The 16797-nt window shown below is 33.0% G+C and overlaps 1 protein-coding gene across 7 annotated transcripts in view; it reads right to left on the bottom strand.

Annotated features, from left to right (window-relative positions):
• The window catches only part of LRFN5 (leucine rich repeat and fibronectin type III domain containing 5), a 274320-nt gene that overhangs the window by 95904 nt on the left and 161619 nt on the right, over nucleotides 1–16797 (bottom strand). The gene's annotated exons all lie outside the window — the stretch shown is intronic.

The raw sequence follows: 16797 nt of genomic DNA, 5'->3' as shown, positions 1-16797 counted from the left end.
CTCTGTTCTGATTAGTTTATGGAAACTGATATTCTCACAATTCCCAGGAAATAAAGCAACTAAAATTATAATATTGTTAATATGCTAGTCTTTAAAAGAACTCATAGAAATTCCTAGTTAAAAATCATTTTAACATATAATAAATCCAAATTCTGTAAAGAATGAAGACCTATTTTGATCATTTTGTTTTAAAACAATCTATGTATTATCTGATATAATTTTGGAATATATACAAGTACATATGGATTTGTGTAAAGTAAGAACTCAGTTTTATCTCTGGTTAAATGAAAAATTAGTCCAGAGTATTTAATTAGTTTAGAATAAGGTTACCTTCTGTGTCATGTCCTAGATAGCAGATATTCCATACTCACCAGAATAACTTTTCATGCATTGTGCTGACTGTTTAAAAGATGTTTTGCTACAAAGAATTACTTTGAATTATCTTATACTCCATATTTATTTATGTAATTATGTTAAACAGATTTATTGAAATATAAATCAATAACAATACAATTTAACCTTTTAAAGTATACAATTCAAAGAGTTCTAGTGTGCTCACATAGTTGTACAATCACCATCACAATCAATTGCAGAACATTTTCATCACCCCAAAAATGAAACCTCAAGGCCATTAGCATTCACTCCCTACTTCTCTCAAGCCCTCCCAACTTACCCACCAGGCCCTAGGTAAGCACTAATTCTTCTTTCTCTGTAGACTTTTCTATTCTGGACATTTCATATAAATAGAATCTTACAATATGGAGTCTCTTTGACTGGCTTCTTTCATTTAGTATGATGAAGATTCATGCACTTTGTAGTACATATCATTAGTTCCTTCCTTTTTATTAATGAACAATAGTTCATTGTGTATATATACCATGTTTATATATAGGTTTATTAGTTGACAGTCATTTCCTGAGTCATTTCCATTTTTTGGCTACTATGAATTGTGCTACCATGAACTTTTGTGTACACGTATATATGTGGATGTATGTTTTCATCTCTCTTGAGCATGTATACCAAGGCAAGAATTTCTGGGTTATATCTAGCCATATATTTAACAGTTTGGGAAACTACCAACTGTTATCCAAAGTAGCTGCAATATTTTACACTCCCATCAGCAATATATGAGGATACTGATTATTCCATATGTTCACTAACACTTGTTATTGTCTGTCTTTTTATTGTAGTCATCTTAGTGGATGTGAAATGCTATTTTATTGTAGTTAGAATTTCCACCTCTCTAATGGCTAATAATTTTAAATTTTATTTCATATACTTATTGAGTATTTTATACTTTCTAAGGAGAAATGTCTGTTCAGATTATTTGCACATTTTATAATTGAGCAATTTATATTTTTATTATTAAGCACTTGCAGTCTATATTATGCTCATCCTCAGGAAAAACACTGATAAAATCCTTATGAAATAATTCTGTATTTTAATCTAATAGAAGGCTTTATATCCTTTATTCAGATATCATTTTTATTTTAATAAAAAATACCCACAACCATTAAGTCTTATCAACATGTAGTTTCTGCTTTTCCTCATGCTTGCCTGAAGGCTTTTCCATTAGCTACATACTGGAAGGAGTGTTTTCGACTAAGAAGGACAGTACAGAAAAAGCTGCACTAAGGTTGGCAGGTTGTTTGGATGTGTTATTGATATCTTAATTTTGTTTTTATTTTCTGATGAGAAAGAGATGAAATATTCATACTTTCTTCACAATACAACTTAACCATCAATATAATGCTTTTGAAAACTAAAATAATACCTTTAAAATAGTATTTTGTTTTCACTCTAGTCTTTCTTTTTAATATCAATGTAGATATTACATAGGCCAATGGAAAACTATTCTCCTGTTTTATCAGGGTCTGACAGAAAAATTATCCAATCAAGAATACCTTGGGTGTCGTATTAAGTATATTTCTAATTTTACTAAGCTTGTTAAGCCCACAGTTACAACCAAGGCTTTTAGAATAGATATGAAACTAAAGCCTACAAAGCTCTGACCAAAAAACTGGCACTTCTTCTGTGTCTTAACAAGCATCCAGCTTCCCAAGTAGCTATGGTCTTCCTGGTAGGCCAGGAAACTTGGTGCAATTTGCGGAGTCTCAATTAGACAGTAATTTATCATTACTTATAGCTCTTCAGGCAAAATCTAGTGAAGATCAACTTCTTAGGTCTGATTTTCTAAAATCTCTAGAGTAATAAATGTCACTGAAGTAAACCACAATGGAGTCTGTTAATCTGTGTATTGGCCTGCAATTATGTCATAAAGTTCAATCATCTATGTAAATTCACAGCTTTAAAAATAAATTGAGGCAGCAATTACAGCCTACCAACCAAAGAAAGTCCAGGACCCAGATGGGTTCACAGCTGAATTCTGCCAGACGTACAAAGAGGAGCTGATACCATTTTTTCTGAAACTATTCCAATCAATAGAAAAAGAGGGAATCTTCCATAACTCATTTTATAAGACCAACATTATCCTGATTCCAAAACCTGGCAAAGACAAAACTAAAAAAGAATATTTCAGGCCAATATCCATGATGAACATTGATGCGAAAATCCTCAATAAACTACTGGCAAACCAAATTCAACAGCACATCAAAAAGCTTATCCATCAAGATCAAGTCTGCTTCATCCCTGGGATACAAGACTGGTTCAACATACACAAATCTATAAACATAATCCACCACATAAACAGCACCAAAACCAAAAACCACATAATTCTCTCAATAGATGCAGAGAAGGCCTTTGACAAAATTCAACAGCTTTATGCTAAAAACCCTCAATAAACTAGGTATCCATGGAACACATCTCAAAATAATATGAGCTATTTATGACAAACCCAAAGCCAATACCATACTGAATGGGCACAAACTGGAAGCATTCCCTTTGAAAATGAGCACAATACAAGGATGCCCTCTCTCACCACTCCTATTCAACATAGTATTGAAAGTTCTGGTCAGGGCAACCAGGCAAGAGAAAGAAATAAAGAGTATTCACTTAGGAAAAGAGGAAGTTAAATTGTCTCTATTTCTAGACGACATAATTGTATATTTAGAAAACTCCATCATCTCAGCCCAAAATCTCTTCCGCAAAGTCTCAGGATACAAAATCAAAGGGCAAAAATCACAAGTATTCATATACACCAATAATAGACAAAGAGCCAAATCATGAGTGAACTGACATTCACAATTGCCACAAAGAGAATTAAATACCAAGGAATATAACTAACAAGGGATGTGAAGGACCTCTTCAAGAACTACAAACCACTGCTCAAGGAAATAAGAAAGGACACAAACAGATGGAAAAACATTCCCTGCTCATGGTTAGGAAGAATCAATATTGTAAAAATGGCCATACTGCTAAAAAAAAAAAAAAGGTTTTACTTTTAAACTAATTGGCAATTCTAACCAGTTCATATTTCTTCAACAGGTAGAAAAGAAAGTCTATAGATAGCCTTTTACTTCTGGATAATACATAAAAATATCAGCAAATTATTCTGGATGTTTGAATTACACATTCTTCTTACAGCATGTATCATATTTCTTTACTTCTTATATTAATTTTTTGACTGGTTAGATGGTATGAATTCCTTCAACAGCCATGCAATTTAGTCTTTTCTGGAAAGTGCTAGGTAAGTAATAAAAGATAGTAGTGTACTTGCTTCTCTAGAGTAGCACCTTGGCTTTCAGACTTGGGCCTTTTAATTTAGTATTTTAGGGGTAGGGCTTCAGAAAAGCTCTAGATTCCCAGGCTGCTGCAATTTTGACTGAAAGGTTTAGTCTCCATAAAAAAGGAGTTGTCCAGGCCAACAGTAAGCTGATGGAGCTCTTCACCAGTGAGATCAGTGTGCTTCTTCAGGCCTGTCTGTGCACAGCAAGTAGGCAGGTGTACTTCCTGTTCATTTGTGGAGGGTATCTGCTTAGCACGGTTACCCCCAGAACTCAGTTTATTTGAAATGAATCCCAAGCCCTAATCCATAGCCAAACCTCAGTCATACCGTGTTCCAATTTCATCATCCACCAACATCTGGGTTCACTTTCACAGTATAAAGGATGTGGCTTTGGCCATGGTTTATTATTTAAAGGTTCTCAGAATAATTATTATCACATGTAATCACAGCAAGGCTTTTAGTTACTCAAAATCTACCTTAAATGCTATCACTTCTAGGAATATCATTCTGCTTACTTTAGCAAACAAAACTTCCTTTTCTCTAATGGTAAAGTACAATAAAATAGCAATAAACTATCTATCCTTTTACTTCTGGATTATGCCTAAAACATCAGCAAATTATTCCAGACGATTGTATTACACACTTTTCACTTTATATTTTTTAGCCCTTTCCGTAACAAAGCAATAAAGTCTTTGGCTGACCAGATAGCTCATACGTCTGCATTCCCTGAATGCTGAACACAATGAAGGCAGTGAGTTTCTGAGGATCTTAAGTTATCCAGAATGATCTAGATATGTACCTATCTAATTTAGCAAGGTTAATGTTAAGGTTATCTTACAGTTTAACTAAAGTATCATTAGGCTTATATTTTAGACTCCTGAAAGTCTAATATTGAACCTCAAAGTAAGGCCAAGATGAGCTAGTGAAAGAAATAAAAATATTTTATCCCAAAATATATTTCTTTGATATATTTTGAGATGGTTGCCAGGAGCCAGCAAACAGAACTGGCACTGCAAGTTTGTCTCTTGTGGGGGAGATTTGCATCTTCAGATGTGTAGGTCTGTCTGCAAGACCAGTGGGCAAAGATTCCACTGAAAACTTATGCCTGGGTCCTGTTTGACTGAGATTCCTCATACATACTTTGATAATTCATAATCTGATGAAAAAGGTATGCTGTGTAACAACCAAAAAGAAAAACAGCCTGAGGAGCTGCACCAGGAAGTCACTCAGCTCCTACATTTGTCTTCACTTTCTTCCTCCTGCTCTATTGTATCCTCTACTTAAATAAAACCTATGTAAGTATGCCCTGAGGGGTTTTGTGAGGACTTTCAATTATCCAAATCTGCATAATTGATATACTTGTTCTTCTATATTTTATTCTACAATATATAAAAATAAAAATCTAATATTCCTGATATTTTTCACTTTCACAATAATCAATCTGGCCAACATTTTTTCTGATAAAAATGTTCAGACATTCGCTGACATCCAAACCTTTGCTTCAAAAGCAAGGCAGGCGTATAATTTTGCTGTAATCAAATTTTTATTTAAATTACAGATGCTATTTATTGCTTTTCTTCTGTAGCTAATTTTAGTAATGTTATCCTCCATCTGCTTCTTGATTGACATTGATCTTCCATCCTCATTCCTTCTGCAGTAAAACCATTACCATCGCTAATGGCCTAAAGATATTTACAAGTGATAGCTAATACAATGATAATTTCTAGAATTAATGAGCTGACATTTCAAAAAAAAAAAAAAGGAAATGCACATTTCTATTCTGAAAGATTATTGGTATTAGAGCTAATATCAGTTTCTGTTCAGGACATTATAAGGCAATTAAAAAGTAGAAAATAAATTAAGAGAATAAGTCAATTATTTATTCATTTAACATATATGTTTTTGAAACTGTCTTTGCAAACATTATAACTGAGAAAATTGTGACCGAGAAAGAGATCTGATCTAACCAACCTCCATCTTGCCTTTAACTGCTAAACTTCCCTTAGTCTTTCCAGGTCTTGGGTCAAGCTAATTTTGGGATAAATTTTGTTTGTAGTTTAAATGATAACAGTCCTCCCCCAAAAGTGAACCAACTTTGTAAAACTAATGAAAGACCACCAGGTTAGGAGGATGAGTTGAACCTGAATTCTGCCAAGATGTAAACATAAATGATTAGCAGCCATTATTCCGAAGTTCACAAGATTTGCAACTTCCCCAATTACTCCTGTAGGTAATATCACTGTTGTAGAACCTAAGATTGGCCTTTGAGATGTCTTTTCAGGCTTTTGCTTTTTTTTTTTTTTTTTGAGACGGACTCACAATATCGCCCAGTCTGGAGTGCAATTGTGCGATTTCAGTTCACTGCAACCTCTGCCTCTCGGGTTCACACGATTCTCCTTCCTCAGCCTCCTGAGTAACTGGGACAACAAGCACATGCCACCACACCCAGTTAATTTTGTGTATTCTTGGTAGAGAGGGAGTTTCACTATCTTGGCCAGACTGGTCTTGAATTCTTGACCTCCTGATCCACCCACATAGGCCTCCCAAAGTTCTGGGATTACAGGCGTGAGCCACTGCACCTGGCCAGACTTTTGCATTTCTGTTGATGGAATGGCTTCACCAGGATCTGCCAACTTGTTCTGTGGCCCCTGCCCAGAAGTGGACTCAGCATACTAGGACCATTTTCTACACCCCTATGATTGCATCCCAACCAATCATCAAACTCATTGTCTAGGCAACCTCCTCTTTGTCAAGCTATCTTTGAAAAACCCTAGTCTCCAAATTTTCGGGCAGGCTGATTTGAGTAATAATAAAACTCTGGGCCGGGCAAAGTGGCTCATGACTGTAATCCCAGCACTTTGGGAGGCTGATGTAGACAGATCACTTGAGGTCAGGAGTTTGAGACCAGCCTGGCCAACATGGTGAAACTCTGCCTCTACTAAAAATACAAAAATTAGCCAGGTGTGGTGGTGTGCACCTGCAATCCCAGCTACTCGGGAGACTGAGGTAGGAGAATCACTTGAACCTGGAAGGCAAATGTTGCAGTGAGCTGAGATCACACCACTGCACTCCTGCCTGGGCGACAAAGTGAGATTTCATCTCAAAAAAACAAAATAAAAAACTCTGGTTTTCTGTTTAACTGGCTCTACATGTGCAAAACTCTTTCTCCACTGCACTTCCTCTGTTTTGATAAATCAGTTCTATCTGGACAGCAGGCAAGAAGAATCCACTGGGCAGTTACATTTTGAGAACTTGCTATGTTCCAGTTACTATTATAAACATATCATGATAAAAATGTTCTAAAACAAAAACACAACTAAAACTGTATTTGGCCAGGTGTGGTGGCTCATCCCTGTAATCCCATTGTTTTGAGAAATCAAGGAAGGACAATTGCTTGAGTTCAAAATTAGCATAGGCGACAAAGTAATGACCCATCTCTACAAAATTAAAAAAAAATTATCCTGGCACAAAGGGGTGCAGTTGTAGTCCTAGCTACTCAGGAGACTGGGACTGGAGGATTGTTTCAGCCCAAAAGCTTGAGGCTGCAGTAAAGTATGATTACACCACTGTCTTCTAGCCTGCGTGACAGAGTGTGACCCTGTCTGAAAAACAAATAAACAAACAAAAGGTATATGCACATAAATGCACTGTTCAGTGGGTTCAATTAGTTTTTCTAAACCAATTACTGCAGGTACCATATGAAGTTTTGAAAAATAATATACATAAAATTTAAAAACTGCATATCCATTGGCTATCAAAAGAATCTTAATGAAAAATACTGAAATATATTATTTGTTCTGGTGATAATTTATATCTGCTATGATTTATTAACATCTGATTTTACATATAAATAATTACATACTTGAAAACCACTAATATCTTTATAGTACTCTGTTTTGTTTGTTTGGGGAGGTATAGGTCAATATATTGAAATTTTCACTTTGACTTGATAACCAACACTAAGGCAACTTGTATTATTAAATAAAACACAAGAAACTTTTAAATTTATTTTCCATATACAGAAGACATGAATAGAAACGGATTATCCTGAATAAAGGGTCTTGTAATTTGTCTTTAGTTCCCTTTTGTCTTTTCAATTCCCTTTCATTTCTGTTTACTGCCACCATTTCATTGTCCAGTAATTCTTCAACCTTCTTAAGATATATTCATCCCACTTCCTACTCTCTATTAAACAATTTAAATCCTGAGTAAGTAATATTTTTGGAGTCTAAAGTTACAGAAAAGGAAAAAAAGAGTTCTGCCTATGAATGTCATCTTTACTATGATTTTAGCCTAGAATTTCCTTAACTGGAAGCAAAGATTTTCAGTTTGCATGTAAAATTTAAGCACCAAAAAACTCTGCGCCAAGAAAATTTCATCCTAGCCTATTAAATTATTCTATGGTGATAGACTTTCTTGGCAAAACATTTTCTGGCTCCTCTAAACTATTTTCTCAACTACAACTCGACCTTTGGGTTTTGTGTTTGTCTTTGCGTTGCCTAGTTTTAGTAAGAATCCTGCTAAATCAGTTTAGGAAGGATCCCTTACCCTCATATCTCATGGAATTCTGCATCTCCCACACTTCGTTTCTGATCACACTGGCCTGCCTTCAGCAAGAATCCTGACAAATTAGTTTAGCCTGAATCCTCCCTTCCCCTGATGTTTTCTCTTAACAATTTTCCGTCTCCCAACTCCCATCCCTGACAACCTGCTCCTTGAGTATAAACCCGCACTTGTCTTTGCTGTATTCTGACTTGAACCCATATTTATACTTAGGTTTATTTTCCATTATTGGAATAGTCCCCAAGTAAAATCTGTATTTACTGCTTTAACTTTGTCCAGCTCTGGTTTTCTCTGACAATATTAAGGTTGACTGTTGACACTTTAAAACTACTGAGAGATGACTCAAAGGGGATGGAAAGTTGCATTACATCAGTCGCAAAATATTTCCACCTTAACCCCATTTTATCTCATCTAATTTCTCCACCATAAGATGTTCTCAACTCTCATATTCTGGAAATTTAGAGTCCATTCTTCTTTCTGCTTCTTAACTCTCATTGAGGTCCTTCCCAGTTCCTTGTGAACACCCCTTTGCAGGTGTACCTCAACCTGAAGACCCCCTTGGGATGTCAAGGAACCAGTAAATAAGATGTGATTCGTCCCTCCCACTCTGTGGAACTTGCTGCTTTTATCCTGCAGGTTTTAAGGCATTCTTTCATTCTCAGAAGAACGATTTATGCAGTTACTACCAATCACTCAGAGTTGGCATGGTGAGATAAAAGCTCTTTACCATCCCCAACACAATCTGTATGGTGCTTCAGTGCCCCAACGTCTGGGATAATGGGCACATGCTGTGAGATTCAAGCTCCTCAAGGATTCTTTTTGTAGAGAAGTAAACAGGTATAAGAGAGAACTAGAAAAATGGAGGAACAATGATGGAGCACTGAAAACCTTTACTCTGGAGTAACTGTCTGTCAGTGGTACTGGAAAAGAACACTTAAAGTATAAGATCAATGACTTTTGTCTAAGATATATGTAGTTTGTTTCCTTGTAGATATGTGTTATGACTAAAAGTTCTACATTACTACTGAATTAAAATCTGCAAGATTTTATTTGTCATTAATTGCATCCCAATCATTAGTTGGATACACAGATTAAGTGCTTTATAAATGTACTTAATCCTTGTAACAGTTTTAAGGGTGGATTGCTCTTTCATTTTTTATATGCAGATACTGAGCGGTTGAATACTTTTGTGCAAATATACACATCATTTAGTGTGAAGTGCTGGAAACTAAATTTAAATTATACCAGGTTCCAAAATCAGTTTTTTTCTACTCCTTTACCAATCTTTTCACATGTATATTAGGTAATATATATAACTCTGATATTGTTAGATATAGAATGATATTGCCATTATATAAACAAGAGTGTCCCATTAATTTTGCCACAGGATTGTTGAAAAGTACAAATAATTCATATGTATATCCAGTCTTTTTATCTAACTCACAAGTAAAGCAGTCCTTAAGCCTTACATCTGTTCCTTCATGGTCCTGCTCTCTAGAGCTAATACATTTTTAAAGACAAATTTGCCTCTTCCTTTAAAGTGCTTGGGCATTACTATTAATTTTTATATTTTCCTTGAAGAGACACTGCAGTTTTTTTTTTTCTCTAGGGGAATATTTTATGAATTAGGAGAGACATAGAATCTAGATTTACTTTTTTATTATATATATTTTCCTCTGATTTGCCATGTATTATTCTGCATTTAATTTTTTAAAATATATTATTTCATTTGTTAGGAATTATTGACTTTAGTTTGTATCTCATATTTACATAGAGCACAGGGAAACTCATGTTAAATAAAGTAATTATGGCTTTTTTGTCTATATCTCTACTATCAATGTACTTGTTACACAAAAAATTATTCATATATTTTTGCTTAATTATTGAATACATTCATTCAATTATAATAAAATATTTATATTAAGAAGTTGGAATGCATTATTTATCTAAAACAAAAGTATACGTGTTGATAACCTATATGTTAATGCAAATTTCTCACTTTTACCAATTTTAGTTTACTTATACTTGAGGAAGTAGAATACTATTTAGCTTTAACTTAAGGACATTTGCTAATAATTTCTTTTGGTTTCATTGTGGTCATTATTTTTAAAAACAACAATATCAACCAAACATAAATCCTGCCATTTAAAATCCTCCAATTTAAGATAAATGAAGGTAAACATGCAAATAATTATAGGATGTGATGCAACTTGAAATTTTAAGTGACTCACATGGTACATTCATAAGGTGTCAAAATTTTGGAAGTGTCCTTTAGAAATATTAGCTGATGATAATTATATTTGTTATAACAGGGGAGTTATTCATTTAAGTAAAAATATTTAGTCCACCATCTTACAAATAATTGATCACTAATAAATGTTTCCTTTCCTTTCTTTTCCATTCCTTTCCTTTCCATTGACTCTAATTCATAGCCTTAGATATCATTTTTATCAATTATACTATTTATAAAGAGGATTTTTAGGACACAAATACCAAATACCACCCATCACCTATAAGTGATACAATGACAATGGCAAAAACAGCAGCAAGAGCCATACTTCCTCAACTTCCAATTCCAAAGGACAGAGAATGCCACCAAATGCATTTATCTCCTCACATACCCTACCATCCACAATGATGAGGAAAACCAGTCTGAAGCCATCAGCAGAAAAATATATTAAAAAATAGAAGAAAAAAAGCTGATGAAAGAGTTCAAATGTCTACAAATCAGATTTGTAGAACTTGTAGAAGAGAGGTTATAGTAATGGAAGATGGAAGCAAGCAATGTTTCAGAACAGCAGAAAAATTCACTGTACCTAGAAACTCTAGGCATGAGAGAAAGGAGAAGTGAAATGTGCAGTAGACAACAGTGCTGTTAATCGTCAAGTTTGTATTTGAATCAGCAGTGAGCCACTTCAATACACGCATGTTGCTGTGCACATAATGCCTGACGGCAATCCAGCTTCCAAATTTTCAGGCAAAAAGTTGAAAAGATTTTCCTTAAAAAACAAACATAATGAACTCCCTTAGAGGAATTAGAGCAGACTTTTGGTTATTTGTACACTGCAGCAAAGGTCTTCATATTCTGACCTTTAGTGATCCCTTGGCTCAGTGCAACAACCAGCAATCTATGTACTTGTCTGTGAGCTAAGTTCACTAGCCAATTAGCTTAGATTATGCACAGTGCTCCCAATTGGATTTATACTCTATTTTAAAGTTTAAACATAGAACTAAGTTTTCCATGCTATCTAAGGAAAATCAGAGACCAAGTTAAAACAAAAAGCAAAGAAAGAGTAATAATAGGTAAAATGAAAAAAGAGCACACACCACACACACACACACAAAAAACTCAACTAGAGTGGCCTCAGAAAGATTAAAATATAGATTACAAGGATAGAAAATAATGTAACACTATAATAAATGATCAGAGACAAAAATGACATGGCATAAAATAAAAATGTCAAAAATGTTAAAATAGAAGAAATTTTATAGGATTATGTGAAAAGTGAAACTGAATCAAATTTCAGAACACAACAAAGGAAAACATGATAAAAGGCATAAGTTGCAAAAGATTACTATAAAACTTTTACCTCTAATGAGACTATGTTTCAGGGAAAAAAGTGAATTCAGTCATTACAAAGTAATACAAGATAATTCCTGTTGGTTAAGATGTCTAACACAATGAATTTAAAAAGATACATTCATGGATCTAATCATTAGGAAATTGCTAGTCTTTCTCTGCCAGCTCTATGGTAAACTATGTAAGAGCAGGAATTTTGTCTACTTTGCACACTGCTCTGTCTTAAGAACACAACATAGAACCATAGCCAGCACACAGCAACTATTTAGTGGATGAATCGATAAGTCAAACATAAGTTCTTAAATTTTCTAGAGAGGCAAAAGAGAAGACACACACTGTGAATCTTGGACTCTAATCAGCAACACTGACATTAGCAAAAAGTATAACAATGCCAGTAGGCCAAACTACAAAATTAAGTAAGAATATTTTCAGACCTGGAAAACCTCAACAAGATTTACTCCTCCAAATTGTCTCATAAAGTATCTGAAGATGGCTACAATAAAATGATTAATTCAAATGAGAATAAATCCTATGCACCAAGAAATAAGTTGATGCCATGATCTAATGAGGTGAGTAATTAAGGGTGGTCTGAGGATAACAGTTTGGAGTATGTCTAGAGAGCAATAAGTCTAAGTTAAAGCAAGGATAGAGATAGTTCCAAGAGGAAAACATCTGTGCAAATAATGGGACATTTATATTTTTGTACTATTTTAATAATCAATAATAAAGGTATGAAACCCTAAATAATAAAATAAGAGTGACAATTAAAAAGACAAAACCAAGAAATTTTTAAAAACAAGAAATCCAAAGACAGTAAAATGTAAAATTATCAAGCAGTATGTGTATGGTATATCAAGTAAATTAGAGACTTTCTTGTAAGAAATATTTAAAAAGTAAAATGAAGTAATAGTCTGAATGGAGCAAATAAGTATCACTGGGTTGTTAGTTGTCTCAAAGAAGAACAGACAGATAGATGGACAGATGGGTAGATAGGTATATGCATACACATATACATACACACATAAATATGTAAAAACTTTGATTATTTTATATAATACCATTTAAACGTGTAAAATCCAAAACTTTTTCTCTGGATGGAAATTTAGCAAATTCTAACAAGGGAAAAAAATAGTTCCATTTACCTAAGAAACTTTAGGAAAGAAATAGAATAAGGACATAGCACTTTTCCAATAAGATATTAAATAATTTTATAAAGCTATTTACATTTAAAATAGAGCAACAGTATCAAAAGATTTGCCAAGTTGATAAACAGAAATATATTCCAGTGACTAAACTTAGGTGTAGAATTTTAAAAATTTTCACAAAATAGGAATGATTATATTCACAAACAAATGGCAATCAGAAAGCTGTCTAAATACTGAGAAAAAAAATCCAGCTTGGGTATCATATTTCATAGTATTCAGAAAAATTAACTCCCAAATAGATAAATAATTCCAAAGACCATATAAATATGGTAAAGAAAAACAGTTGACTATCTGTTCTCACTGTGAAAAGAAACTTTCTATGCATAAGACATTAAAAACCACTAAAATATTTGATTAATATATACTTAAGATTTGATAGATTAAAAATTCTTCAAAATAATATTGGTAACCAAGTAGGAAAATGCCAGCAGAAAGTACACAAGATAAATATTCTTACTAATCAATTTAAAGGCAATTTAATTTTTAATATAAGTAAAGGATACAAATAGAATATACAATTAGAAATAAAAAATCTAAGCAAATGCTAGAAAATATTTAAAACCTTTAATGGTTGAAGACATGAAAAAAATACTAAAGAATTATTATCTTCAACAGGCAGTTGAAAAAATATTTAGGGGTGCCTATTTAGTAAACATACCCAAAGGAAGAAATAAAACCATCAGATGGGCAAAAATGCTGCCATGCTTTTGAGGTTGTTAAACAGAGCAATAAGATAGGAGATTCATGAGGAATTCTATAATATGTAGTATTGTAGAATTAATATACTTTGATATAGCAGTACATAATAAAATGATCCCTAATTAATCATTAATATAATAAGATGCAAACAAAAATTGTGTTATATTAAAGTACTCATAATATAAAACTATAAAAAATACAACAAAGGATACATTTGCTAAGGTATACACAAATAACAAAACATTACCCAGGCTTTTTAAAAGCATATTTTGGAAGACTAATATAGAGGAAATGCTTGTGAAACATTTACTTAGTTTAAAAATCTGAAACTCTATAAAAATCTGAAACTCTATAAAAAATATAATTTCAACCTATTTGCTTATCTATCATACGTATTCACATGCACTAAGCTTATTAAATTACAGAATGTAGGACAGCCATTGGAAAAACAGTTTAACAGTGGTAATATCTAAATAATAAGTTTGTGAATGACTTACGTTTCCTAATTTTATGCTTTCTCTACAATAATCACATGACTATTATGAAGCAAAATGATGTTTTTAGTAAAATTATAATATCAATCTTTAACAGGCAATTACAAAAGCTTTTTTTATTCAAAGAATTACTCAGATTTATGAATTCACAAAACATAAAGAACATTATGAGCTTAAAATTAATTTTTTTATTTTTGAAAAATATTTTATTGTTTTTGTTTTTAGAAAGTATCAAATTAATTTTATGTACAAGAATAAAATTGTGTATTATTTGCATTATGCCCATTCCTAAGATAAAAAGGATCTGTAAAGCCCACAAATACAAATCCCATGACGATGACAGGGTTTTAAGCCTGAACATTTTAATAAATATTCTAAAACATAAATTTTAACCTACCTAGCTGCCAAACATTTATAACCCACTTATAAGAACATATAGTGCATATACCAAACATATATGTGTATGTGTATGCATAATTAGAATACATGGCATGCATAGCATCACTCTATATTTGTATATATACATACCTACACACATATATATTTAAATATTTATAATTAAAGTTTTCAATAACTGTGCATCTTGGGAAGATATGACCACATTACACAATTAACAAATGTGGAACCAAAAAACTCTACAATTTTGAAGCAGATTATACCTCTTTTAATATGCCGCATTGCTTAACTGATTCTAGAAAAATTCTTGAATTCAAAGTGCATATTCTACAATTTCTGACTAGTATGAACTGTATATTCTTATGATTAACTATATACAGATTTATTTTATCTACCAGCGCACAATCATCGCGTGAAAGGTACCTTCACTTATTGATGTCTGTACCCTCACATCTAAGCTCATCTTGAACTTTTCCCACATTGTGCTTTTCTATATTCCTTTATGCACTTATGAAATCATAAAATGACTTTCTTCCATTAACTCTTACATTGCTAGGCAGTGGATATATTCTATGAAATAAACACTGTTTATCCTGCTTATGAAGGCTACAGTCCTGTTGAGGAGAGAGCTAAATAGAACAACTCTTAGAATGAAGTATACTAATTGCCAAGATAAAACTAGTAAAACATGCAATGAAAATACAAGTGTAAATTTAACAATTCAGAAAGGTCTTAGAGGAGGTAATATTTAAACTTAATTTTTAAAATATAGTAGAAATTAGATCAAAAAATGAAGAATAGTTTACAAGAATAAAATGTCATATTTTCAGGTACAGAAGGTATTGAAATATTATATTTTAGACAGGGGTTATGAACAGTTCAGTATTATTACAAAGCATATACACAGGAAGAAGAAATAGTCAAATGGAAGTATGGATGAAATATATAATAATGAATAAATGTAGCAGATCCTAGAATGTAAAAAGCAAAATTTCTGGAACGCTCTTTGGAGCTATTACTTTCATTACTTAAAAAACTATCATATAGATATAAACTCTGGCAATAATGTTAGAGAGGTAGACTGTAAGCAAGAATATCATTTAAGAGGGGCCATGTTTATAAATATGAGTTGATATGGGAAGAACCAAGACACTGGAAAAAAGAAAGATAATAATAAATAAAATCTATGAAGTTGGTGACAGAATAATTATGGAAGTAGGGGAGAGGACGAATTTATAATAATTCCCTTGTTTCTGTATGTGGCAAAGGAATATAAAGACAGGATAGTAGATTTTCAAAGATGAATTTAATTTCAGATATATTGCATGTAAGGAACATTTAGGACAGACAAGTGGATGAACCTCCAAAATAACTGAATATCCAGGATAGGAACTTAGCAAAAATCTCTGGCTAGAAAGTAGTTAGTTACTGATCTTCCTTTGTGCTTGATCCATGTTCCTCATTCGTGTGATCATCCTTAGGCAGTGTGCCTATTTAGTTCTATTTTTTCCCCTAGGAGTAGGATGATTGTATATAATAGTTATGTCTGGGGCAGTCCCTGTTGATAACTGTGGACCCCACTATGCTCTTTGGATTAGCATTTTTCCAGGTAAAAGTGTCTCAGTTTGGACAATAAATTGTAGTGTCACCCTACCAGGAGGCAGTGGACTTATGGGTCTCTTGAATGAATATTTAAGCATTAGAGACAACAAAGGTTACACCATGAGGTGAGAAAATAAACAATGTTTTCTAGTAAAATTATATTCCAAAAGTTACAATATTATAAAATTTTATTGGAAAAGATCTATTTCGAAAACAGAATACACATGCATTATTGGACCTAGGAGTTTGGTATGTCAGAGTGCAGAGTGCATTTTGACTTATATCCAGCCTGTGTGCTTGGTGTGCTTTACATATGATTTTGGAGCACAATCAAATTAATCGTATTTGCTGCAAAAGTAAAACAAATTTTTATTCTATCATATTGGATAGCCAAAGTAAAGGAACTGTATTGCTTATGTGATGTTTCATATTCAAAGACTCCACAGTAATTACTTCTTAGTTGATAGTGATATTCAAAAGGCTTATCTAGCATAAATTTTCAGAATAGCCACATCTTTGAATAAAGGATAGATCATAGATATTATCTCATATCTTGCAGCAGTATTACCTGAA

The sequence above is a fragment of the Aotus nancymaae genome, unplaced genomic scaffold (genome assembly GCF_030222135.1).
Source record: "Aotus nancymaae isolate 86718 unplaced genomic scaffold, 86718_ANA_hifiasm-v0.15.2.pri h1tg000062l, whole genome shotgun sequence".
In the NCBI taxonomy this organism is placed as follows: Eukaryota; Metazoa; Chordata; class Mammalia; order Primates; family Aotidae; genus Aotus; species Aotus nancymaae.
This window is presented reverse-complemented; position numbering and strand designations above follow the sequence as displayed.